Source organism: Equus caballus, chromosome 3, assembly GCF_041296265.1.
Source record: "Equus caballus isolate H_3958 breed thoroughbred chromosome 3, TB-T2T, whole genome shotgun sequence".
Taxonomy (NCBI): Eukaryota; Metazoa; Chordata; class Mammalia; order Perissodactyla; family Equidae; genus Equus; species Equus caballus.
Window position 1 is genome coordinate 20,017,617 of NC_091686.1, and position 27,660 is coordinate 20,045,276.

At 38.3% G+C, this 27,660-nt stretch overlaps 1 protein-coding gene across 1 annotated transcript in view; it reads left to right on the forward strand.

Moving 5' to 3' along the window:
• Nucleotides 1-27,660, forward strand: part of ZFHX3 (zinc finger homeobox 3) — a 1,295,343-nt gene that overhangs the window by 57,939 nt on the left and 1,209,744 nt on the right. Inside the window, exon 3 of the mRNA XM_023637235.2 lies at nt 17,930-18,162. The gene's annotated coding sequence lies outside the window, so the exon portion shown is untranslated. The remainder of the gene's footprint in view (nt 1-17,929; nt 18,163-27,660) is intronic.

The window sequence follows — 27,660 nt, forward strand, 5'->3', positions numbered from 1 at the left end:
TTAAGTGATTTCTTGCAGTCTAACACCTGATTTAGTTATTTGTTATTCAGATTTTACGTTTTATTTTGGTACAACATTTAAAAGCTAGTAAAGCTCTGTAAAGATCCAGGGATACAACCATGACAGTAAAGCACATATACCATGGAAAAGCCATCTGTAAGTTTTAAGAAGCCATCTTCATATGTATATCGACAGAGAGCTCTGTATTTTCTCCACAAGAGGGCAGGAAAGTCTGGGCCGTAAATAGAATTTTCCAAAAAATGTCTTTATGGGAAGAAGTGCTTTACTTTACCTTCTATACATAATTTTTAAAATTTCTTTTTTCCCTTTTAAAAAAAGTTCCATGAGTGGATGATTTTTAGTGTTTCTCTTATCTGCTGGGCAGTTAGTCTTCAGCTGCCCATCAATTTTCCCTCCTCTAGATTCTAATCATAGATTCTAATTGCCAGACTTACTGGTGTCAGGCTTCTGTCACCAGTGAGCAGGGCAGCTCGTTTTCATTGACTCATGATTTTAGACCCTTCATACATTCGGGAGAAAGGAAAAGAACAATGTTTTACTAGATGTTGCTGCCAGTGAGAAAATAACATGCATGTCAAAGGAAAGCATAAATCACCTAACAGGTTGGAGGCCAGTCCTGATCATCCATATACATTCATACTTTCTCCTGCTCATATTCAGTTTTATTCTTCACAGCTTCCCACTGGCTCCCACCCCCACATTGCTTTTGTCCTTTTTGTTCTGTGAGATTTAAATTATAGGCTATGCTATAAAACCCATCTAAATGTGCGATATCCAAAACTGAATACTTCTGTCTTCTGGCAATCACAACAGGGTTGGCTTAACATGTTAGGTCTCACTGCACTGGGATAACCACAGGATATGCCATGAAGGGGGAGACATTTGAGAAATTCGGTTTATTTTCTTAAAAATACAATTGGGGAAATATTTATAGTATTCAGATTTGGGGGATGAATGGTCCTCGAAATACCCAGGGCCAATTGAACATTTTTTCTTTCTTTCTTTTTTTTCTAAAGAGCTAATAGACTATTTAAAAGATAAATTGTATAAAACAATAAAGCATTAAAGACTCAATTTTTGTTTAAGGCCGATAGTGATTCCCCCCTGTAGGGCATGAAATTAAAATGTGTGCACAGAACCAAATGATTGCTTCAGTACCATGTTTTTAGTGGCAGTTGTCCTCTTGAAGTTGTTAGTGCTGCTAAAAGGAAGTGATGTGGAACAATGCAGGTGGCAAAAGATTGATTCAAAGAGGATGTTTATCCAGAAAAATTAATGACAGCTACAGACATAATGGGTTGGCATAGCTTGGTCATAGGCATGGCAAAAAGATGTGAAAAAGGTATTGTAGAATTAACATGGGGACTTTCTTTTCTTTTCTTTCTCTTTTTTTTTTTTTTGAGGAAGATTAGCCCTGAGCTAACATCTGCTGCCAATCCTCCTCTTTTTGCTGAGGAAGACTGGCCCTGAGCTAACATCCGTGCCCATCTTCCTCTACTTTATATGTGGGATGCCTGCCACAGCATGGCCTGCCAGGTGGTGCCATGTCCGCACCTGGGATCCAAACTGGCGAACCCCGGGCAGCTGAAGCAGAATGTGCAAACTTAACTGCTGTGCCACTGGGTTGGCCCCTCTTTTCTTTTTTTTTTTTGGTGAGGAAGATAGCTCCTGAGCTAATATCTGTTGCTGATTTTCCTCTTTTTGCTTGAGAAAGATTGTCCCTCAGTTGACATCTGTGCCAATCTTCCTCTATTTGTATGTAGGATTCCACCACAGCATGGCTTGTAGGTCTGCTCCCAGGATCTGAACCTGTGAACCCTAGACTGCCAAAGTGGAGCGTGCAAACTCAACCACTATGCCATTGGGCTGCCCCTCATGGGGACTTTCTTTGCTTGTGAGAGGCAAGTGTAACTAATAATACTAACTCACATACTGCTGAGTATAAGCAACATGGCCACCCACATGTGCCGTTTGTTTTGATATAGCTGCCCAGAAACATACAAGTCACTTGGCACCCCTTCCTTTAAGTACCACGGCAATTTGCAGCTTTAGGAAAGGTTTACTTGAAAAATCCCTTATTGTTTCACTCCTAATTATAGATACAGATGAACACATGGGTTTAGGGAAAAAGCATTTAAACCATGGAAGCTTTAGCAGTCCTAAAAGTTGATTTCATCCTGTGGACGCCTTATGGCTTTTTTCATAGCCTATCTTCTTTTCAAAACACAGACAGCAGGAGTTATCTGTTTTTCTTTAGAAGTAGCGTAATGGGCGGTGTGTATGTGTGTATTTATGTATAATTTATATATGTGTTTTATCATTTTTCTTTTACATTATAACTCATTTTTGCCTGAACATAGCGTGGTTAGTCTTGGTTGAGTGAGTGATATCACAGAAATTCTGGCTTCCCTCCAATGGGCAGCCCTTTGCAGAGGGAAAAATGACAAAGTTGACTAAGAATTCTATAGCACAATGTGAAGAGGAATGTATTAAACAGATTTTACTCAAAGGAAACATGAGGAAAACATCATATTAGAAGATATATATTTAATATGTTTTTCATATTTGAAAAGAGAAGTTAATGTTTAGGAATGTCCTTTGATTCACTGGCCAAAAGGATTTTTGTTACTCTGTGCACCTCCCCCCTGACCCCTGTCTTTCGATTAGAAATGATTTATTTACAGAGAAAAGAGCAGTACTTTGATATGCTATACTAATGTTAAACATTTATGGGGTTTAAAAATATTTATGAATGTGTAAAAGTTATTAAAGTGAACATGCTTTAGGTTACCTTGTGATCAGGTATAGTATGAATACAAAAACAGAAATTTTTGTAAAAGAAAAACAAAGAGAAAATACATATAAGTAGATTTGTAAAGTTTAATTATGTTAGGATATGTGCATGTGTCTATTATATGTATAATTTAAAATACAAAATCTTGTATAATATAGATTTAATACACATATGTACATTTGTAGAGTCATAAATTATAATAAACTTCCACAAACTCTTTATGAAAAAAAAATTATCTGGAGAAGCATTGGGCTGCTTCTTTTGGGCATTAGTTTTAGAGAAAGAGAATTTTTACTTATTCTGTAAGATTATTCAGGCCTTATGTTAGTTCATAAGAAAAATATTCAGTAAGTTTACATGAAATGGCACATACAAATAGGATACGAAGATAAAAGCCATGGAATATTTCAAGTAAACCTAAAAGTAAAAGTTTCTTCTATATCTTTATTAGCTTCATTTTTCTAGAAGCACCTACAAGAGCTTAAAAGGATAAATGCCATTCTGGCAATATTAATGGCACACCTAACACAAATTGAACAAGATCTTCTTTTTTTTCCTCTTAAATTTTTCAGGGAAATCAAAGACCCTAAAATTAATTGCTCCAGAATAGCAAAGTTTTAAATCCTTCTTAGTTTTCTCTTTGCATCTGAGATTTGTAAGCATAAAATGACACCTAAAAAAAAAATCCTGGTCTTTATTTGGTCATTGGAATAGGGGCTAGAGAGGTGATGAGACCAACCTAAGCATGTGGAAGAGATGTCATCTTCCTGCTTCCCCTTCTCACTGTCCAGGCCTCTGTAGTGGCTCTATAATCAACCAGGACCCAAACAAATCAAAGCCTCACAGGTGTCCTTTCACTGTGGGAGCTGGAGACATTCCTCGTGCAGCCAAATTTTGTTATGGACATCCTTGTAATCTTACCTCTTTAAATTCTTTCTAGGTTATTGATAGTTGTCAATTTTTGTTCCATATACATTTATCACTGTCATGATTACTTAGTTTAGGCAGAAAATGAGTATTTTGATCCTGATCCCATTATTGGGGGTGGGAGATGAGGCAGGGAGGGCCCACAGATTCACGCTACAGCATAATACTTTAGTGTAATAGCTGTGGGTTATAAATTTTAATTATAGTGAAAATGAGTAGTACATGCAAAGTATACTTTTTAAATTGAAATTTTAACTACGTAAAGAATCACCACGTCATTTAGTTTGTCAATAGTTGTGAAAATCCATATGTCTAAAATTTACCCATTTCTTTTACTAAACCTTGCATTTCGTATTTAGTGTAGCCATTTTTGATGATTGTAGTTGATGACTATTAAGACCTGAAGGTTTTGATACTCAGAGTGTGAACTGTGGTTCTGCCACCTAGAGAAGTAGAAAATAAAGTAGAGAAGTAGAAAATAAAGATTGGGACTAGTTAAATTGTTTAAATGGAAGATATATGTAAGAGCTGCCTTCATGAAAATCTAAGTGGAGATGCCTTTGATGCAAACCAAGATGGGTTGTACCCTTCACTGAAGCACAGGTTTTACAGCATCAGGGAAAAGGCAAAAGCTTAAAACCACCAAGTCATTGCTCAGCTTTGAGGCTCAAATTAAGTTTTGAGGAAGTTGTAGTGAGACGGTAGTCTTGAGAGTCAGGCTTTGTTGGGGAAAGAAATGGATTTCTGTTTTCCCAAAGTTCCTTTTGCATTATCCAGAGGCAAGAAGCAACAGCTGAGAGAAGGTCACATCTGCAAAGATAGGGAAACCCCACTGGCCCCGACAGTGCCAAGAGAACAGACCACAAGCTCTACCAGCTGAGGACTTCAGCAGGGAGCACTGCAGAGTGACCAGGAGGGAAAGAAGCATCTCCGAGGAGGCTACAGGGTAGTGAGGGCCAGAGGATAGCTCAGCGTCCAGCCCTTGAACCCTAGTATTGTAAAAAATAGTACAAAGAATTCCCCTATACCCTTTAGTCAGATGTACCAATTTACCACTTATGCTTTAGCATTCTCTCTCTTTATATATATATAAAATTATTTTTAATACATAATTTTTATAATATATAATATGTAATTATTTTTCAAACCATTTGAGAGTAAGTTGCATAAATCATGCCTCTTTACTCCTTAGTCTTCCTTTGTGTATCTTCCAAGAACAAGGATATTCTCTCACATAATCATCAAATTCAGAAAGTTTAATATTGATACAATACTTCTATGTAATCTACAGTGCATATTCCAGTTCATCAATTCTCCCAGTGCAGTCCTTATTAGCACTTTTTTTTCCCGTCTAGAATTTAGTCCAGGATCACGTTTGTCCTGTGAGATGGGGTTATCTTTAGTTAAAAATTTCTAGTCCAGCTTCTCACTCCATACACCAAACCTCCATCTACCAAAATAGGAGCTTCAGAGAAAGTTTTATTTTTTCTTATTTTGCATATTTATGTGCAGTGCACATTGATTGTGCTACATATATCTTCTGTGTATCCATTACTGTCTCCAGATGCTTCCAAGTGAGCCCCACATGTGGAGTTGAGAGATTTCATCTTTATCCTCATATTCAATTTGACTTCAAGCCCAATAACAAAGGATTGTTCTGATTTCTGTAGCATTGAAGGGTATGCTAATGAAGTTAGAAGAAAGTCTGTTTTAAAATAGTAATAGTTACATTTTATTACATGCTCTAGGCACTTAATATACACACTCTTATTTAATCTTCAAAACAAGTCTGTGATGTAGGTTAAAATCCTTCACGACTCATGAGGCCAGTATTATCTTGCCCTTGTTTATCTTCCCACCACTTGCTCATGATTCTCCACCCACCTAGGCCTTCAACTTTCTAGAAGGGTCATGTTCTTTTTCGTCCCCCACATATATTTTCATCCCATTCCACCTACACATTCTCTTTGTCTGGAACATTCTTCTCATTATTTTTTGAAAAAGCTTAGCTGTGAAGGGACGATGATAGTTAAGAGACAAGGGGGAGTTTTGTGTGTGGTTCTTGTTGCAGATACTGTGTATGTATTCTTATGATAGCCACATATTTATTTTATAAGCTGAGGGGAAAGAGTCAAAGGAGACATGTTGAAGATACAGAGGAGAAAGGCAACTGATGGAGGGAGATTCCTGAAGAGGAGGGTGGGATGAGACAAGGGATACAAGTGAAGAGGTTAACTTTGTACAGCTGGGAAAATTGATTGGTAGGCATGCCGGAAGTTCAGGGAGTTTGGCTTTGTTAGGCTCTATGTTTCACTATGAGATAGGAGGCTTGGTCATTTGGTTGGAAGCTCAGAGTGAGGAGGCTATAGAGGTAAAGGGAGGATGGAGAGTGAGGGTGGATGGACAGCAGGACCAAATCATAAGTTTGAGGAATCTGGGTACAGAGAATACCTATGCCCTGGATCTTATAGCTGGAGCTCTGGAAAGCAATATGATTCTAGAAGTTTCTTGCATGTACCATAGTGTGGGAGCAAAAGAAATGTTGGCATAGGTATCCCTAGAGAGCCCCATGGAGTCCTGGCCTATATGGGGAGCAGTAGAGGTTTCCTATGTGGCTAGAGTGGCACAGATATAATAGATGGAGCTTATGGGAATGAGGAAGGAGCCATGTACTTGTGAAAGCCAACCAGATGAAAATGAGAATATTTTGGAGGATGCCAGCCTGATGGATGAAATGGATGACCTAATTGTTCTCTTCCATGCCTCAATCCTGTCTAAAATTCCTAATGGAAGACAATAAAAATCTGGGCAACACTGAAGGATTTTCCTTGGAACCCACATGCCCTCAGAAAATGTAACTGGCTTATAAATAACACAGAAAATACCCTACAAGGCAAACCCTAGTTCAGCTATCTTTTAAATGGGAAACACTTCTAAATGTTAGTGTTACAAGGACTGAATTCATTGAGGAATTTCCACTGAGAATTGGAACTGAAAGAGATGTGCAATGATAGAAATGGAAATCTTTCCTTATGGGCCTTTGGAGTATAGACCTTTTTACTTTCCAATAATTTTCTGCCTGAAGCAATGACATGTCTAATTAATAATAATATTCTATTAAACAGTATGATTAATCTGAGAGATGATTATGCACAAGTAGATTAAAAAAGCAACCTAAATTCCCCTGGTCTGATTTAAGATAAAATAAACCTGAATTTCTTATCCAGAAAGATTTTTTTTCTCCTTGTGATATAACTTGAGGGTACATTCTAGTTCTATGATTCTTTTGGTATGTGTTCTTTATTATCTGATTAACTTAAAGGAGACTTTTTGAATAAATAGCACCTATTCAGTTGCTGCTTAATTTAATTATACTTTTGTGTAAGCTGTTTGCATGTGAAAATTATTTTTGCAGAATTATCAGCTATATAATATCTTTCTGTCGTTGGCTTCGCATGGGATAAAGCTGTTAATATTTTACTAATGGAAACAAAGAAAGATTTGGGAGAATTAGGCAGAGAAGGACCCCACAGGATATTTCAGGGCAAATCTCAAGGCTTAAAACTTTGATTCCTGAGCTGGAGAAGTGGCAGTAGCACTGTTTTATAAGTTCAGTGATTGAAAACAACATGATGGTCCTGCTTTCTCAAAGGGCATAATTTTAGGAAAGTCTGGATATTGTAAGAGTCATCATCATTGAAGTTTTCATTAATCAATGGGAAGATTTTGAGGAACTTTCCCACTGCTGGCACTGGACTTGTGAGATCTTGAACAAGTTGTTTAATACCTCAAGTCTCAGTGTACTCATCTATAAAATGGGGAAATTGCCAATTTCCTAGGCGAACCTCCCCAATTTGTATGCCTCTCAGACAGAAGGTCTGACGTGTTGATCCCCTTGGCCCTGTCACCTCACACCTCCAGCAGTGGGACAAGCTTCATTGGTCTCTATATGTGCTAAGTAGTGAGAAAGTTGAGGAGGCAAAGCTGGTTGTGGGAATTAAAAGTATATAATGAGTTTAAAGCCTTTAGCTCCCTGCCTGGGACCTCATAGTTGTTCAGTAAAAGCCAGCATCTATTGTTACTTATTGCAGTTGTAAATTCACGATTTTCAGATCATATCTAAGTTATCTTTAGAGATTATTTTATCTTTTATTCAATTGTCTTTCACCTGGAGTTTTTTTTTGGATTATTTCCCTGTGGTTAGATCATTTTGTATCTTTTTTTTTTTTTTGAGGAAGATTAGCCCTGAACTAACATCTGCTGCCAATCCTCTTCCTTTTGCCGAGGAAGGCTGGCCCTGAGCTAACATCCGTGCCCATCTTCCTCCACTTTATATGTAGGATGCCTGCCACAGCATGGCTTGCCAAGCAGTGCCATGTCTGCACCCAGGATCCAAACCAGCGAACCCTGGGCTACTGAGAAGTGGAACGTGCGCACTTAACCCCTGCGCCACCAGGCCGGCCCCCTCACCTGGAATTTTAACATTACAAATATTAATCCATAAGCTCAACATTGGAGCCTATGGTACCTACCTAAATTTCATAATAGTACATGGAGATATATGTAATATTTTACAATTTACAAAATACTTCCCACATCATATTATCATTTTAGTATATGGTCTGTATTAATTATGACCAGTTTTAACAGTTGATTTTGCCTAAATTGACTATCCCTGGACATCTTGGTCACAGACCAAATTTTGAAAGTTCATAAAAGTGCTACTCACATGTGTGCATGTGTGTGCGTGCGCACACACATCCATCTATAGATTGTTTCAGTAAAACACACACTCTGTTTGGATATTGATATTTATAAATGTTGATAGAGATGTAATAATTTGTACTATTGCTTAATAAAACCACTGATTAGCGTTGAGGGTAGTTCCTATAATTTCTTCTATTAACTGAAGTAGGGGTGAAAAAGTAGTAAACAAAAATGACAGAAACACCTCATAATGTAGATAATGTAAGTGAAGTTTTAAAGTACCATTGGAAAATGAGAAAAAAATTCTGAGATGCCAAGAATTTAAAGATACAAATTTGAAACAAAAATATATTTGAAACTAAACTAAATATATTGTCAAGTGAAAGTTGTTGTTTAGAAGATAGTAGGACAAAGTATAGACTTATAAAGTCTATAAAGTGTATGAAGTGTATGCTCTTAAAGTACATTGAAATTGATGGCAATGTTTTCATTGCAAATATTTATCTATCTTTAAAGCGTGTATACATTTGATTGAAGTGCTCTTTACATAAACATGCATGAGCACATATATACAGTCTTGATCTTCAGAGTAATCAGCTGTGATAGAAACTTCCCATGACAGAGGAAGACATGGAGCCCAGAGAAGAGAAGGGACTTGTCCAAGGCCACACAGCTCATTCGTGATAGAACAATCAGAATGGGAGCTCAAGGAACTCTAATGCAATTTCTACTACCTCACTCCTCTTCTGTGGGTGATTTCAGGAGCACTTGAGAAAGTCAAATGCCTCCTAACCCAGCTAATTGGTTCTTCAATTTCTGTGATCGGAGATTCATACTTTTGGTTTTATCACTGCTTAGTAGCTCAGGTTTTAACTAGGTAGATTTGGGTTCAAAATCTAGCATTGGTGCTCAGAGCTGCCACACTGCACTTCGGGTACCATTTCAAGGTGGTTTATGTGAATAGGGCCTAGGTGAACAAGATGCACAGAAAGGGTCAGTCTTGCACATACCTTAATAATTCTTTAGGAGTAGTATCAAATACTGCTTTTTGATTTTGACGGCTGACATGAAAAAAATTTTTCCATAGTGAGGACCATGCATGGAGAGCCATTCTGGACAGGGACACCTATGTGCCTGTCCCACCTATGCTTTAGAAAGTCTTGTAAATACACATAATAAAAATTGTGTTAATTTAGACTCTACTACTTTGGAAGTTCTGGTAATGGTGACAAGAACTAGAGTAGTGACTCCCGTCTTCTCTGTCACTCTGCTTTGGAAAGTCCTGGCCCTATACTCCTCTTTCCATTCAAGATCCTGGTTGAAGAGATTGGATTGATGGTTACCAAAGGGGAAGGGGGAAGGAGGAGGGCAAAAGGGGTAATGTGTGGTGATGGATTATGATTAGTCTTTGAGTGGTGACCATGATGTAATCTACACAGAATTCGAAATATATTAGGGTGTACATCTGAAAGTTATATAATGTTATAATCTAATGTTACTGCTATAAAAACAAAAATTAAATAAATAAATAAATAAAATGGAAAAAAAATCCTGGTTGAAGGCCTGGTCACCTCTCTTGACATGGTGATCAACTAATGAACCTTTGAAAAATTATTGAAGGGGAAGAGGTGGTAGATGTTGCCTCTTCATCACCCAGAGGGAAGGAGTGAGTATGGAAGGGCTACTCTCTGCACAAGGAGAGCATCCCGATTCCAGCTCCGCTCTCCATTTGTCTATGAAGTGGGTGAGAACTTCCTGAGACTCTTCTAGAACCTCTTGTCTCATCTCTCAGTTTATAGAACTGCTGTGATCTGAATCTGGGTCTCAGAGACTGGGAATCAGTGGGAGAGATCGAATTTTACTTTTGTAATGTTTATGGTCTATTGAGCAAATTAATAGCATCATAAAATTGCAAGTCTCTTCCACATTAAGAAAATGAATTGTTTTCAAACAGTTTTAGAAGAACAATTTACATATGGGCAAGATAATTTTGGTGTAACACAAGCTTGTATTATTTAAGTTGGGGCTTGTATTATTTAAGCTGGTAGTCTAGTTTAGTGGGTATCTGTAGTAGATTGTAATAGTAACAATCCCCAGTGAATCACACTTCCCTACTCTATACCCTCTTTGTAATGTGATGTTGTTGTACTTCCCATCAAGAAATGGAGTTTCTTTCTCTACCCTCTCAAATCTGGGATGGCTTTGTGGCCTGCTTTGACCAATAGAATGTGATGAAAGTGATGTTCTGGACTTCCAAGCCCAGGCCTTATAGCTTCTGTTTCCATAGAGGGGGACCATCTCTTACATAAAGAAGTCTAAACTTTCCTGCTGGAGAGAGAGGCTGCATGGAGCAGCCCCAGCCAACAGCCAGTACCAAGGCCCCAGAACAGCGAGTCAGGCAGTCTTGAATCCTGCAGTCCCAGCCAAGCCACTGCTCTGCTGAGTCCGGCCCAAATTCTTAACCCACAGATTTGTGAGCAAATAAACTGGTGGTTGTTTTAACCCAGTAAGCTTTGGAGTGGTTTGTATGCAGTGATAGATAATCACAATCTAGCTGCTAGTCAGAATCATCATAGGAACCATCAGCACATAAACATATACTCTGGCATCTTCCTTAATGTCAGTCCCATCTCTCCACTCCCCAACGCAGCTATGGCCCCATCTTTTGTAACAAAATTTGAATCATAAAAGCTGTTTCTACTTCCTTATATCTCATTCCCTTCTCAAAACAGTCATAGGTCTTCTGTCCTCTCAACTCTATTTAAGGTCACCAACAATCTGAATGATTTCCAATCCAATGTTTATTGCTATGTCCTCATATTCCTTGGCCTTTTAAGTGCTTTTCCTATCGCTGTATGTCCTTTTGGCTTTTGTGACATCACAGTCTCCTGGTTTCCCTCCTACTTCTGCAGCTTGGTCTCCTTTTCTGCCTGACCTCTAAGTGTGGGAGGGCCTCATGGATCTCTTATCCATAGACAGTCTTCCCCATCCCCCCACCATGATCTCATTCAGCCCCATGACTTGGCATCTGTGTACTCCCAAACTTATATCCAGCCCTGATCCCTCCTCTGAGTTCCAGTCTCATATAACCCAATGGCTCCACTTTGATATCTAGAGGTATCTCAAACCTACCATGCCCCAAACAATTTTTGATTCCTCTCACCTATCTTGCTTCTGCCCCAGAGTCTTCCCCGTCTCAGCTGCTTTATCTACCTAGTCTCTAAAGCCAAATCCTAGGAATCAACTTGATCTCTCTCTCTGTCTTTTTTTGCTGGGAAAGCTTCACCCTGAGCTGACATCTCTTGCCAATCTTTCTCTCTCTCTCTCTCTCTTTTTTTCCCTCCCCAAAGCCCCAGTACATAGTTGTATATTCTAGTTGTAAGTCCTTCTACTTCTTCTATGTGAGCAGCTGCCACAGCATGGCTACTGACAGACAGGTGGTATGGTTCCCCACCCAGGAACTGAACCTGGGCGGCTCAAGTGGAGTGTGCCAAACTTTAACCACTAGACCATCAGGGCTGGCTCTTAATCACTTTTCCTTGCTCTGCACAGCCAACCCCTTAGCAAGACCTGTCAACTCTCCCTCTAAAAGGGGCACTGAGGGTGCCCAAGATTTCTCACCTGTACTGCTACTTTTCTGGTCCAAGTTACCATCATCTCCAGTCTAGATTACTGCACGGACCTTTGAGCTGGCCTCTCTGATTCCTTTTTACTTCCTAATCTATTTCCCCAGTGATCTTTTATCACTCCTCTGCTTAAAAGCTGCAAAATTTTCCATTACATGTAGAGCAAAATACAAATGCCTTACCTGGCCTATAAATCCTGTGTGATCTTGCCTGGCTTGCCTGCCTCTGCTGTTTCCTCTCGCTCACCATGCCATAGCCATCTTGGCCTTCTCTCTGTTCCTTGAACTTGCCCTATTTTATTTTCTTCAGAGCACTTATCCTAATAGTGCTTACTCATTTGTTGACTAGTTTTCCATTTGTCCTCTCTAAGTTTTGTGGGTTGGATTCTTTTATGATTTTTCCCTTGTTGTGTCTCCATTATTTAAAGTGGTACGTGGCATCCATCAGGTAGTACATAACTATTGACATGATGGATGAATGGGTGAATGATACCAACATTAGAAACCTGGGATTCATCCCACATTCCTCTCATGCTCTTGCTTTTTACTTCTAATCAGTAGCTGAGTCCTGTAGATTTTGTACTCTTGATTTTTCCGAAATCTGTCTCCTCTTCCCCAATTCTACCACCACTACCTTGGTTTATTTCCTCAGCACCTAGATGGTTTTCAAGCCTCTGGTCAAGGACAGACTCCTGGATACACCTTTTTCTCTTCCTCTGGGAGGAACCAGTCAAATGCTCTTTGTGTTACCAGATATCCCCTACTTCTGCCATGGGACCCCCCAAGGCCTTATACTTACCTTTACTGTGTTCATCTCCTTCTACTGTATTGTAATGCCTCTGGACCAGGGACCACATCTTCCTGTTTTTTCATTCCTAACACCCAGCACAGTGCCTGGTATGTAGTAGATATCCAATAAATGTTTGAAGGGGAGAATATGTGAATAGAAATGTATGAGTCTGGCTAAATGGGGCCATATAAAAATGGCCACAATAAAACACAAACTTAAAATTTAGATGTGTAGGGGCCAGCCCTGTGGTGCAGCAGTTAGGTTTGCATGTTTGCTTCGGTGGCCTGGGGTTCATGGGTTCGGATCCCGTGTGCAGACCTATGCCCTGCTTGTCAAGCCATGCTGTGGCAGATGTCCCACATATAAGAAGTAGAGGAAGATGGGCATGGATGTTAGCTCAGGGCCAGTCTTCCTCAGCAAAAAGAGGAGGATTGGCAGCAAATGTTAGTTCAGGGCTAATCTCCCTCAAAAAAGAAATTTTTAGATGTGTAGTTGATGATGTTTAACTTGTGAATTGAAAATAAACTTTAAAATGAAGTTCACTTGTTACAATTAAATAATGACCAATAAACTTGCTTTTGAGATTACCATGCTCTCCATTCCAATACCTTCAGTTCTAGCTCTTAAATTTTTTTAGATAATTTTGTACATAAAAGTAAAAAATCAGTCATCCCTATATTTATCTTATAGAGATATAAAAATAAAGATAACTTAGGGTAAAGAACCCTATGATATACACAAAAACCTTTTTTCTGCCTTTTATATCTTTTGGCATCTTTTAAATATACTTCACATATCTAAAACAATTTAGGAAAACTATAAATAAAACTATTCACACATCTTAGGACCCTAATCGAACCTCAGGTGGTTTGATTCTTATTTTTAAATTCTTATTTCTGCTATGATACTCTCTCCATGTGCATCTTTTGTGTTTCTAAATATTGAAACCAGAATATATATGTCCATATTGCTTAGTGAAATATGGGAAGCTGTAACTTTATAGTATTTCCAGACAATGAATATACAGTATATTTTGCATGTAATTTTTATCTCCTTCCATCAAGTGTAACAATATGTTGAATTTGCCATGAGCCTTTAAAGCTTCGATGTTGTGAAGAGCTCTGCATGAAATTTTAAAGAGACTGGACCTTTCATCTGCACAGCAGCGGGGCATCTCGCTATGGGGACAAGAAAGGAAGATAGAGAGAGAACAGTTCTGAAGCAATAGCAAAAAATAACAGCAGAAGCAATTATTTCATCAAAGGTTGATTTTTTTCTATTCCCTACATGTGTATATATATATATATATATATATATATATATATATGTTTTATTTTTTTCAAATTTCTTAGCCAGAGATTGTCTGCCTTTTGCCTTCGTCTCTTGGTGTATGTTTAATTTGCAGGTTTTGCATGGTCAAAATGGGGGAAAAATTCATAAATGAAAAGATGTTTATTTTAGAAGGTGATGTTATTGATTTAAATGTATTTGCAAGGGATGTGCAAGTGCGGAATGATGCAGAGAACTAAATTTGGCATTCCCCAGAGTTCTTAGTCTGTTTATCTACTTGGGGATGTGAGTGATGCAGATGTGTTTTCTTCCTGACTTTGCTTTCTCCTTTTTCTCCCATGAACATCAGCACAAACTTTGCCTGCTCTGAGAGGGTAAGAGAATTTCATCTCTGTCTTTGTGGCTAATATGGATAATGCTTTCTTTTTATTTGGGGTCAGGCTGGGCATTGCTGGCTGTGGAGTCAATTAGTAGCAGTTCTTCTGGCACGAACATCATTCTATTGTCAGGGACAGTAACCAAATGTGGGAGACCATCTTCTTCACTGTGATTCCGAGAAACTCAAAATGAAATGCCTGGGCTTCCCCAAGGCAAGATCTGAACCTCTTCCTCAAATGAAGCTTGGGAGTCCTCCAGAGAGCTGCGTTTGGGGAGTTGGGATGATCATCTCTTCTTCTGGGTATCAAACTTGGTATTTTCTTCCCTGTTCTATTTATTTGCTTTTGTCTTAGATGACTTGCTCTAACTTCTCTCCTTCATTTTCTTTATCTTCTCTAGGATGTTAAGAGGAATAATAAAATATTCGCTTGGCTTTTGAAGTCTTTGGAGGAAGCCCTTTCCTTCCATTTTAGTTTCCTTTTGGTGCTGTAATAAATTACTACAAATTAATTCTCTTACTGTTCTGGAGGTCAGAAGTGCCAAATGAGTCTTATGGAGCGAAAGGTGTTGGCAGGACAGTGTTCCTTCTGGAGGCTCCCATGGGGAGAATCTGTTTCCTTGCCTTTTCTAGCTTTTAGGGACCATCTGCCCTCCTTGGCTCCTGACCCCTTCCTCCATCTTCAAAGGGCATCACTCCAACCTCTGTTTCCATCATCCGTCTCCTTCTCTAGATCTTTAACTTAATCACACCTGCAAATTCCCCATTACCATGTAGGGTAACATATTCACAGATTCAGGGGAGCAAGACACGGACATCTTGGGAAGGGGCATTATTCAGCCTACCACACCCTTCAAGATTATACTACATAAATTTTTTGTAATCCTCATCATGTTTCTTTCCATTTATGGGTGCACAGATCATTCTGTCCTTAACTGGCAGTGACTGTGAAATTCTTAAGTGCATAAGAGAGAGAATTTTTATTCAGTTCCTCTTCAGATTTCCTCCTACAAGTCGAAGCTATGATCAGCTTCAGGGAGTAAACTTCTTTCAGGAGTGGCTCCCCAAGTATTTGGGACTGTTTTCTCTGTAGTATCTTAAGAGGCCTGTGGACTCTGAGGAAGCAGATTTTTAGGGTCCATTGCTTTAGGCTCAGCCTGATGCCTGGAGGTACAAATAGGTTAGAACCTCAGCTATTCTAAACTTCCTCAGTGGGTGGAGATATTTCTTTTCTTCCTCTTACATTTATTAAAGATTTCTCTTCATTTTTTAGGCAATCCACTCTCTGATAACTGTTAATACTGTTTTAGGAAGATCTCTCCCTTCTTTGCTGAACTTAGTCACTCCATCCTCTGTGTTCCCATAGCACTTTGTGCATACTTTTATTATAACCCTCTTCTCCTAGGATTGTGATTATTCATCTGTGTCTCCTAATAAATGAACTAGCTTGAGGGCAGGAATCCTGCCTTATCTACCTTCTTATTTCCTCCACTAAAATAGTGCTTGGCACAGAGTAAGCATTTAGTGTATATTTTTCTGAACAAGTCAATTACTAAACAAGCCTGTAGGGTGAAGCCCAAACCTTAGCAGATCGTGAAATCTCCACTAATCCTCCATCTTCCCTCTTCACATTCCCTATTTTCCATCTACATTGTGCCCTCCCTGTGTGGTACTGCTTTCTGTTCTCCAAACCACTTTGTGTTTTATCTTCAAATATTTGTTCCTACTGTGATAATATATAAACTAACATTTGAGGAGGCTTACTCTGTGCTAGCCTCAGTACAAAGCACTTTACAGGCATTTAATCCTCACAATAGTCCTATGTGGTTTACATTTTCCATATAAAAATCCTGAGGCTTGGACAGGTTACATAACTTCCCTAAGACCACACAGCTAGTATGGAGTAGTTCTGGGATTTGAATGCAGACAGCTCAGATCTGGAGCCTATATTGATAACTACCACTGCCTCCTGATAGGGGCTTCCATTCCAAAGGGATTGCTTAGCATTTCCAGAAAACTCTGCATTCCCTTTGTGCCCATCATAATGCTTAAAAGACCTACATCTATTTAGGATTGGAGTTTGGAGTGAGGGTTTTAAGTAGAGGGCTCTTTTATGGATTTAAGTCAGACCCTCGAGAGAACACTGGATAGAGCCACTTTGGAGAACTACTTGGAATCCATTCCCAACCATATGTCTCAATCAGCCATAGCCACGAATGCCTGCAAATTGATTTACAAAGAAACCGCAGTCATTATATGACTGAGCAGAGCATCAGCTGTCCCTTCCTTCTATGTCATTGGTGTCCAAAATTTTTTGATTAAAGCACTGGAACTCATTCTTCACAAAATCTCATGTAGACCCTCAATATATAAAACAAATAAAAGTGGACATGAATTTTCTATCAGTGTGTCCTGCCAGAATTGTTCTATAAATCCTTTTCTCAAGCTTATAGACATAGCAGCCTCCCTGAAACTCCTCTCTCCCACCTCACTTGCCTCATTTCTTTATGTATTAACTCTAGGTCTGTGGGGAGAATCCAATTGACCCAGGTTTGAGACAAATTTGTAATATATACATTCTTCAACAAAGCATTGTGTCAATCACTTAGATTGTATGAATTCAAAACAAGTCTAAAACAGCAAAAGATAGTGGAAATATGCATAAAGGACCATAGAGGTTCCAAATAGGAAAAAAAAGCTCTTGTAAAGCCCTTGGAGGAGATGTTTGTTTTTTAAGAGACCTGCTGGGGTGACAGTGCCTTGGTGAATCCACTCCAGGCACTGGGCTTTATCTTGGCAGGTTGAGAAATTTGATTTTGTTCACCCATTGTGTGACCCTGCTACTTGAACCAAATGGATCCTTGGACCAGGGTCCCTGTTGTCCAGGAAGCATTAGAATAGGCACTGTTTCCATGAGCTTCTCTGAAACCCTTTGTTCTGTGCTTCCATGGCTAAGCAATGCTTATTTTAATTGACCCATTATATACTTAGCTGTATTAATACATACAACAAGGATATAGTCAACTATTGCCCACCCAGAAGCCTTTCTGCTTCTGCTATGGGAAAGAGCATACCATGTTAGTTAAGAACATAGTTGCTGAATTAAACAGGGCTGAGTTCAAATCTCTAGCATTGCCGCATAAAAGATATGTGACCCTTGCTATTAATTTCTCTAAGCTCACTTTCCCTTCAGTAAAACAAAAACAACTAAGGGTGGTTGTTAAGATTAAGTGAGATATAGTGTGTGAAAGTCTTCGGTGCTTGGCACAGGAGATTGCTTGGTGATTAGTAACTGCTAGCTTTGTCACTAGGTGGCCTCTCATTTCTCTCCTTTGATCCAGATTGTATTGATTTTCAAGTTTGACTTTCAGAGGCTCATCTTGTTTCTCTAAATTCCAGATTCTGGGAGGATGCCCCACTGTGGTCCTGAGAGGCTAAACACCTGGTCCCCAACACAGCTAACTGCTTGGTATCTCCTCTTCTCTGTCATTGAGCAAGTCATGTTACAAGAGCACCCAAAGCTCATCCATGTGCAATGCCAACCACTCTACTGCCTCGAACCAGGATAAAAGTGGAGACTTCCTCCATGAAGCCGCAGCTCTTTCTTTGGCTCCTTAGTTGAAACTTCCCAGGTATGTGTACTATAAACAAATTATATGCGTATCATGTAAATCTGTGCTTGTGGGAAATTCAAATGATTGTATGTGAAAAAATTATTGTCTTTCTTCACTCTCCCAACTTCCCCCGTTAACTGATCATGACTATTATTTTAGTGTGAATCATTCTAGACTTTTTTCTATGCATTTATATACTTATTATTTCAGAAAGTGGTATTGCACTATTCCTTGGTGACCTGCCTTTTTAACTTGGCATTTCTTGATCTTCTTGTCAGTATATATAAATCTATCACCTTCTTTAAAATTTTTGTGTAGTTTTCCATATGTGGGTGAATATATTTGCCTTGAGTCTATTGGTGAATATTTAGCTTTCTGCTTTTTTAATGTTAAAAACAAATTTTCAGTGACTATTTTTTGGTTAATAGGCATCTTTGCATCTGTAGTTAGCTGGTTGATTGCCTGGGCTGACTGGTTTATGATGGCTGCATCTGGGACAGCCAGGATGACTAGGGCCGTTTTTCCCACATGGACTTTACCTCAACAGGCTAGCCTGGATTATTCCCATGGTGGGCACAGAGTTCCAAGAGCTTGAGAATGGAAGCCGTAAGGTCTCTTGAGGCCTAGGCTCAGGATTGTATACCACTATTTTTGTGCATTCTATTGGGCAAAAAAGCTACAGGAGCAGCCCAGATGTAGGGGGTGAGAAAATATACTCTACCTCCTGATTGGAGATGCTGAAATATTGTGGCCATTTTTCAATCTCCTGCAGAATTCCAATTCAGACTGATGTTTGCTGAGTGATTTAATCTTTGGAGTTACATGTGATGACCATACTCAAAATCTATCTTTGGCAATGCCAGGTAGAAATATAAATAGCAGTAGAGTAGAAGTCTGAACACAAATGACTTTTTTTTCTCCACTGAAAGTGTATTGGATTTTTAGGGAACCTTTCTTTTGTTTTGTTTTAAACAGGATGAGTGGGAATGTGACCTGTGGATTTCTAGACTGGCCAGAATGATGTATGATGATCTTGTACTCATTCCCCCCCTCCGTTTTTTTTTCTGAGGAAGATTTGCCCTGAGCTAACATCTGTTGCCAATTCTCTCTTTTTGCTTAAGGAAGATTCGCCCTGAGCTAACATCTATGTCAATCTTCCTCTATTTTGTATGTGGGACACCACAGCATGGCCACTCATGAGTGGTGTATGTCTGTGCCTGGGAACTGAACTCCGGCCACTGAAGTGAAGTGTGCCAAACTTAACCACTAGGCCATGGTGCCAGCCCCCCCCACTCCAACCCCTTTTTTTAGAGACATCCTGAAAGGATGAAGGAGATATGGTGGTTAGTTCTGGAAATGAATGCCATGATCATGAATGCCAAGCATTAAATATAAAAGCTACATATGACAGTTCTCTCATTTAAAATGCTAGTCAGCTTCTAGTCTTGATTTCATGTGTAAATCTTTATTTTCAAGTTAGTTGACTTTGCTTGCAATTTTTTGTTCAAGTGAGTGGTATGATTCCTGTTATTTTCATCTTGTAGAAACAGTTGTAGAAATTCCATCAATTCTTGTTTTTACTATTTGGAGGTAAGGGGAGGTGGCCCATAAACGCTGTCTCTAAGCTCTTCTACCTTCTAGTGATCATGATGGCTTCTCCGTTCAGGCATAGCCAAATAGACCTGCTGGTTCATGTCTTCATTTATAAAGTTATGGTCTCTTGGTTTTAAACTTTTAACTCAGAATGAAGCATGAGTAATGTCAGGGTGTAACCTAAAATATTATATATACAGATCATGATTTTTAAAAACTCAAGGTTGTTTTCCACTGTTCTCAGTTCTTTCTTACTTAAGAAGCAGAGATACCTTGAAATTTCTATATATTTATACACAAAAATTTCCCTCTGGTTCTTTTACATGTATGAAATGAAGCTCATTAAAATAAATATACTTTTCAATAGAAGAACAGTGTATCACTGTGGAGGTGTTCGTGAATGCCAAAGCCAGAATCTTGTTTGAATTAGGAGGATGTCTGCTAAGTTAAGGCACCCTATGGAGACGTATAAGGCCAGAGCTTCAAGCAGTCCATACTGTCTTTATTGAGAGACATATTTATATCTTCCAGACTAGTAATTAATCACTCAGTGGGATTTTTTTGGGGGAAGTCGTGCACTCACAGAGAATCTTTTTGTACTGCCAGGAACCACAAAACATGGGCACAATTAAAATGCTGATTTAATTTATTATACTGAGGCATGGAACAGGAATGTTTAAATGATGTTGACAGAGCCAGAATTTTAGAACCACCTCTTTAAAAATAGAAAACAAATGCCTACCCCCTTAAATTATATTAATAACATGTTTCTGTTAGTTGCTTGGAAGCAAAATAAAGCTCTTGACATTAATTAAAATTTGAAGATGTTGTATCATTTGTTGTTAATGTGCAGTCTTTATTAGGAGAAATACATTTCAAAGTGATCTATTTATGAAAATTAAATGGGAGAAAATTGCCTATTGAGCAAATGTTGCTTAATAAGACTGCTTTTCTTAGAAATGTGGATTCTTAAGTAACTAAAATGTTTTTATATTCCAATAATGGTTTCTATTTTTGGTCCTCTCAAAAATTATCTTTGTAACTTGAATTTTGATATTTCCACAGAGAATTCCATTGTCAGAGGGGTTATAAAGCTCTAAAAACCGGGAAGGCTTTCATATATTTTGGGGTGTTGGGTAACATGTATTTGCAAAGAGAATTTCGTCTGAAATCGATGTGGGTAGGCACTTGGACCCCCTCCAAATACCTCGGCAGGACCAGAAGCCAAAAGGCCCCATTAGCAGCCGCTAACTAGCTCTCCTCTAATGAATGCTGTGCTCTGTGTCTCCAAACTGCACTCTCCTGGTTTCACACAAACTAGAAAGTGCCATGAGTTAATGGGATGGTTGTTTGCCCTGCTGTACCACAGCGAGTGGCGCTAATAGAGTCACCTCTGTGTGGACCTCACATGCAGATGACATTCTGAAAAGCTACACATCTCCACTGTCCTGGGGGGAAGGCAATTTCTGACCCTGGTTTAGGTTTTCCTTCTTTTGGCATTGGTACACATGCAGTTGACTTTGGCTTTCAAAGGTGATATCAAATAAAACTATTAGAAAATGTTAAAATGCTGTGTTCCTCGGTGAATGAAATAAATAACCCATAAATGATACACATTATTTCTTACCACAGTACTGCCATTTTTGTGGACCTCGATAGTGCATTTATGGTGGGGGAATTAACCAATCCCTGTCGGTCGTGGTAATTCTGGGGATAGGAGTGCAAATTGGATGGAAGAAATGGAGTAGTTTGCTAGGTGTGTTCCCCTACTGATTAAAATTAAAGCAGTCACAGTGAAGTGAATGTTTATTTTGTAAACATTTACGTGGTGTGAGTTTTATTCTGGGAAATGTTCTTGTTTTTGTGGAAAAACTCTTTTGACTTAGGTAATAAATAATAATTAACCATTGTTGACATTTTATTTTTCTCTCCTCCCTTTACTCATCTCCCACATCCATTTGGTCACCAATTCCTGTGGCTTCTAGTTTTTAATACCTAACTGTTATGTTCCCCCATCACCAGCAGGCTACCAAACTGCCATTACTGCCAACACTGATTTGTTTATCTGTCTACCCTACTAGGTAGTAAACTGAGGGCATGAATCACATCTTACTTGACTTGGCCACCATGTCTGGTGCATAGTAGATGATCAATATATATATGCAGTGTATGAATGAAAGATTTTATATAAACCATTTAATTAAGTCATTCTCAATAGGGGGTGGGGATGATTTTGCCCCCCTTCCCTCCCCAAAGGATATTTGGCAGCGTTGGAGACACTTTTGGTTGTTACAATTGGCGTGTGTATGTTACTGGTATCTGGTGGGTAGAGGCCAGGCATACTGCTAAACATCCTACAATGCACAGAATGGCAACAAAAAATTATCTGGCTCAAAATGTCAGTAGTGTCAAGTTGAGAAATCCTGCTTTAATTTAATTTTCAAAATGTCTCTTTCAAGTAGTGGAAGTTTCTTCACTCTAGTTAAGAGAAAACAGACTTGGAGAGATTAAATGACTCTTCCAAGTCCATCTATCTTAAGGTAGCGACAGAACAAGGAATTGAACCTCAGGCCCTTGATTACACATCTAGATAATAACTAGATTATTCCAACTACTTCACTTATTATTGTGATTTTTGACCTTAATTGTCTAGACAATTGCCTTAGATTTTAGCCTTGGAAATCTGTCCATATTCTACTTGAAAGTGATAATCAGAAATTAAGACAGAACATATTTGTGTGCTCATTTGAAAGGTATCTCTCATGGAGATTCCTTTAGCTCCTGTACAAAAAATTTGAATTTCCTAGGTTTATATCTTCCCACAGAGAGTGGGTTTCTCTAGTGAAGTGACTTAATCTATAAATGAGTCTTATTACCATAGGTCTGAAAGATTAACATTATTAAATATTTTTGTCTTCCTAAAATTAAGACCTGAAGTATCTTCGTTGGCCGTTAGGTATTTTGAGCTAATGCCTAATTAATTTTTCATGCAGTACCTATATACATCTTGAGATTACATAGAACACAACTGCTTTAAGTGCATGAATCTGTTTATCATCTGAGTGATAGATTTGAAATAAAACTATGGTGTGTCTGTACCTAGACCACGGTATATTGTTTAGCTGTCGCCTCTCTAGAAATAGCAGTGGAGATGGAAAGATGTAGATAAGGGTGACTAAATTGGTCTAAGGGGAAAAAACATTTGATTTAAACAAAAGACCGGAGTTCTGGTGTGCAAGGGTGTTTCCAGTGTACCAGACTGTGAGAGAGAAACAAAGATATTTAAGATATATTCTCTCTCCTTAAGGAGTGTTCAAATAGTAGATTAAATGTATGTGTGTATCAAATTTAATTAACAAGATAAGACAGCAAGAGGGTCAAATCAATGGTAGTAGCAGGGAAAACAGAAGACAAAAAAATATTTTCTATTGGTGAGGTCTGGGAAGGAATTAGCCACTAAAGGATACAAAATACATATATTTAATCCAAGTTGGAAAATCTAAGTTATGAGCCCTCGTTAAAAGAATATTTCATAGTAAATTATTCTAGATAGTATGTTATTTTTTTTTTATATTGACAAAAGACATACAACTCTTTTCTGTGGTCTCTGTCCACATCTTCTTTTTGATATCCAGATGTTACTCACAAAGTAAATATCTTTATGGAAAGATTTTATTTACTATTTCAAATTCTTTCTATACTATCAATTCCTGATCTTTGCAGGTGCTCAATTTTTCTGGGTTCCTTAGGGTTCAATGCCAAATCATGAGAGAATTATAAGCACTTTCTATATAAAAATCCTTAAAGCCACTTGAAGTAGAATTTAAAGAATATTTAGAAGAATATAAAACACCTTTATTTCCATCCTTCCTTTGAATGTCAGTCTTGACTTTGCATGTACACTTGTGGTTTCCTCAAAGTTGGGATGGGTGGCTATTCAAGAACAGATGAGTCAAAATGGTAAAAGATAGTCTTAGAGGCAGATTCAGGTATACGTTTTCAAGATAATAAAATAAGAATATCCCTAGTAGAAAATTATACTTTAGTTCACAGTAGAGAGGAAAGTGAGAGTTATTCCAGTGAGAGGCAAAAGGAGTAAAATTGCTAATCGACAGCACTTCTGCTTTACCTTTTAAAATCCAAATTAAGTTAGTATTAGATTAAACCATTTTGGTCAACAAAAGTGCAATTTCATGGTTCAACCTCACAGTAGATAAATATGCTGGAAATTTAAAACACTCTAGTTTTGAAATTAACAGTTGAAGAAACATTATGAGTATATTAACAAAGCACGTTATGAATACATGAACAAGAACATCACATTCATGAAGAAATGTGTCCCATCCAAGAATCCCAACATTTGTGAAGGTTAGACTGATGGCACCAAATAGTTAGACTGTCCATCTGGTTCATGGCAGAATACAATGATATTCCACATAAAAATTATAAAATTGAGAAATCTCAAGTGGACTAAAGGAAAAAACAGGTAACTTGGTGATTTCATCCCCTAAATCTTATTAAAAAATCTTTCAATCCACCTTGTTTAAAGTTCTGCATTTAACAAGAATGTTTGAACATATTATTCAAAAAAGCAAAATTAAACAGACCTCGGGGTGACGTTATTTTACACTGAGATATTATACAAATATTTTTTTTAGCTCAGGGACTACGGCAGCTGAAAGGATTAATTTTAAATATCAGTCAAACATGTCTAAATTGTAAATAGTAGAAACTGAGGTTTCCAGATCACTTGAAATCTTTTATTCAGCTGAATAGAGGAACGCATTATCTTCCTTTAAGTAGGACTGGTGTCAGGCAGAACTGTGAAGTAGCCAAAGGTTGTTTTCCATTTGGTTCCAGAGTCTCTTTTTTATGGTGTTTAGTGTTCACTTTTGTCAATACCTACTTTCAGAAAAAGATCTGATGAACTCACTTACACCAGAGTAAAATGTCTAAGGTTTACTTTGTGCCTACTTTCTGAAAGAGATGGTGAGGTGACTAGAAGCCGTCTTATAAGTTCCCAAAAGTCAAAGCTACAATGACTGCTTGGTATAGGAAAAGGTAGGAAGATGGGGGTGTATGAAATTTAAAAGACTGCTATGAGATAATGCACATAAAATGTAGCACATAACATGCTACCTAATAGAATGCAATAAGCTCCAGTAATGAAAACTATAATGATAGTAACGAGAAGAGGGGTTCAGTTCATGGCTCCCAAAATAAGAAGAATAGATGAGTAGTACGTCCCAGGCAGGCAGATTCTAGTTCACTGGAAGGATAAAAATATTTGAACAGAGATTTCTGAAAACGAAATGAGCTAACCCCAAAGAGGACTTTCTAATCATTGGAGCGGTTGTACATAATCCAGATCTCTCTCTCCAAAATCTGAAAACCTGGGGGAGAGGCTTGTTAAAAGTTCTTCAGTGGTTCTGACTTAGTAGGTCTGGGTGGGGCTCAAAATCTGTATTTGTGTTAGTATTTCAGGTAATTCTGATGCAGCTGGCCCATGAACCAGCATTTGGAAATCACTGCTCTAAATGACCATGTGATAAGGACATCATGGGGCGAATTCAGGCATCAGGTAGAAGATTGGGGTAAAATTGAGTTTCATTTCATCAAATATATTTTAAAGGTGTTTTTAGAACATGTGATTCCCACCCCCCCACCAAATGTTTTATTAAGAACATTTTCAAACATACAAAAAAGTTGAAGGAATTTTATAGCGAATACCCATATACCCACTACCTAGTTTCTCTTATTAACAACATTTTACTATACTTTTTAAAATCACATTTCTATGGAGGTAAAGTTTATATACAATGAAATGCACAAACTTAAGTGTAGCATTCTATGTGTTTAACAAATGCATACACTTACGTATCCCAAACCTATTTCACAATGTAGAACCTTACTGGGGCCGGCCCCGTGGCAGTGGTTAAGTTCGCACGCTCTGCTTTGGCGGCCTAGGGTTTGGCCAGTTTGAATCCTGGACGCGGACATGTCCCCGCTCATTAAGCCATGCTGAGGTGGCATCCCACATGCCACAACTAGAAGGACCCACAACTAAAAATACACAGCTATGTACCGGGGGACTTTGGGAGAAAAAGGAAAAATAAAATCCTAAAAAAAAAAAAAAAAATGTAGAACCTTATTATCCCCTGAGAAGTTTCCCTCACACCCTGTCTCAGGCAATATCCAACCACATCCCTCCCTCACCTCCAACCAGGGAGCCACTGTTGAGATTGTTTTCCACTATAGATCAGTTTTGCCCATTCTAGATCTTCATATAAATGAAATCATCCAGTATGTGTTTTGTGTAAAGATTCTTTCGCTCAACGTGTTTTTTGAGATTCATCGACATGTTTTGTATATTATTTTGTTGCTGAAAAATAACTGCGAATATATTTTAGTGTCTTCAACGTGCTAGGCAAAGTGTTGATGTTGGGCTCCCAATGGTGAACAAAATGAGCCTTGATCCCTACTCTGATGGTGCCCATGATTTAGGGGTGAAGATTCAAGATTTCTTCCAAACCTTAGGTCTGTGACACTGTATCAGGGGCAGCTTATCTTTGGGTGTTGTATGAACCTTTCTCCACACTTCTGTTCAAGCAGCTCAAGGTGTCTAGACTTTAGTGCTTTACTTTTTCTGATATCTTCCCTCTCAGTTATAGAGGAAATTAAATCAACCAGTCAATAAAATAAATTAGCTTACCTGTGAATGATCATAGTTATATCTATATTTTCCTTCCTTCCTTGACAGCTTCAGTTTGTCCAAAAGAAAATCAGAGGTCCATGGAATTAATACTCCTCTATGGAGAACAAGGGATAGGCAATATTTGACCAAGTTTCTCTTAGCAAAGGGAAGTAGAGTTGGGGTAATTATTGAGGGTTTTCTAAACTTAAAAAAAATTATAAATAATCTAATTTAGAACAAAATGATACCAATAATTATCCTTATCTCAGAGACTCACTCTTTAAGCTTTTTCAATGAAAGTTTATAGATTCTGAGAATACTACTAAATTGAAGAAAAAGGTGATAATGAGCTATGAATTTAGGTTTTGTATGGACGTTGTTAAAACGGCAGAAATCATGATCTGTGTGGAACTCCTATCCATGGCAGCGCCTATGTGTGAGGCAGGATGTGCCTTCCCAAGTTTCATCCATGTGGATGCATTGTGGGACAAGGACCCTGGAGCCAAACAATGATTAGGAAGGATGAAGACATGCATTGAAACCGAAGGGTGAGGTTGATGAATAAGTAACAAGAAAATTCAGAGATAAGATATGAGGTTCAATGTATATATCAAATTGGGCCATTGAGGAGGATATTTAAGATGAGATCTAGTTGATCCTCATTATTCGTGGATTCTGTATTTGTGAACTTGCCTACTTGCCAAAATTTATTTGCAACCCGAAAATCAATGCTCACAGTGCTTTTGCAGTCATTTGTGGATGTAGACAGAGTGATGAAAAATTGAAGTCACCCTACGTGCACATTCCCGGCTGAGGTCGAAGGAGCTGATGTTCTGCTTTCTTCTTCAGTACTCATACTGTAAATAAATTTTTTTTTGCATGTGTGTGGTCTATTTAATGCCACATTTCCCACATCTTTGTGCTTTTTCTTGGTGATTTTGCTGTTTAAAATGCCCCCAAAGTGTAATGCTGATGTGCTGTCTAGCGTTCCTAAACATAAGAAGACTGTGATGTGCCTTACAGAGAGAACACGTGTGATAGATAAGCTTCATTCAGGCATGAGTTACAGTATTGCTGGCTGTGAGTTTAATATTAATGACTTGACAATATATGTTGAATAAGGTGTCTTTAAACAGAAACACATAAAACAAGGTTATGTATTGATTGGTTGACAAAAATGTGACTAGAATCTCGCAAGAACTTAACTCTACTTCTCTTAGGGAATATAA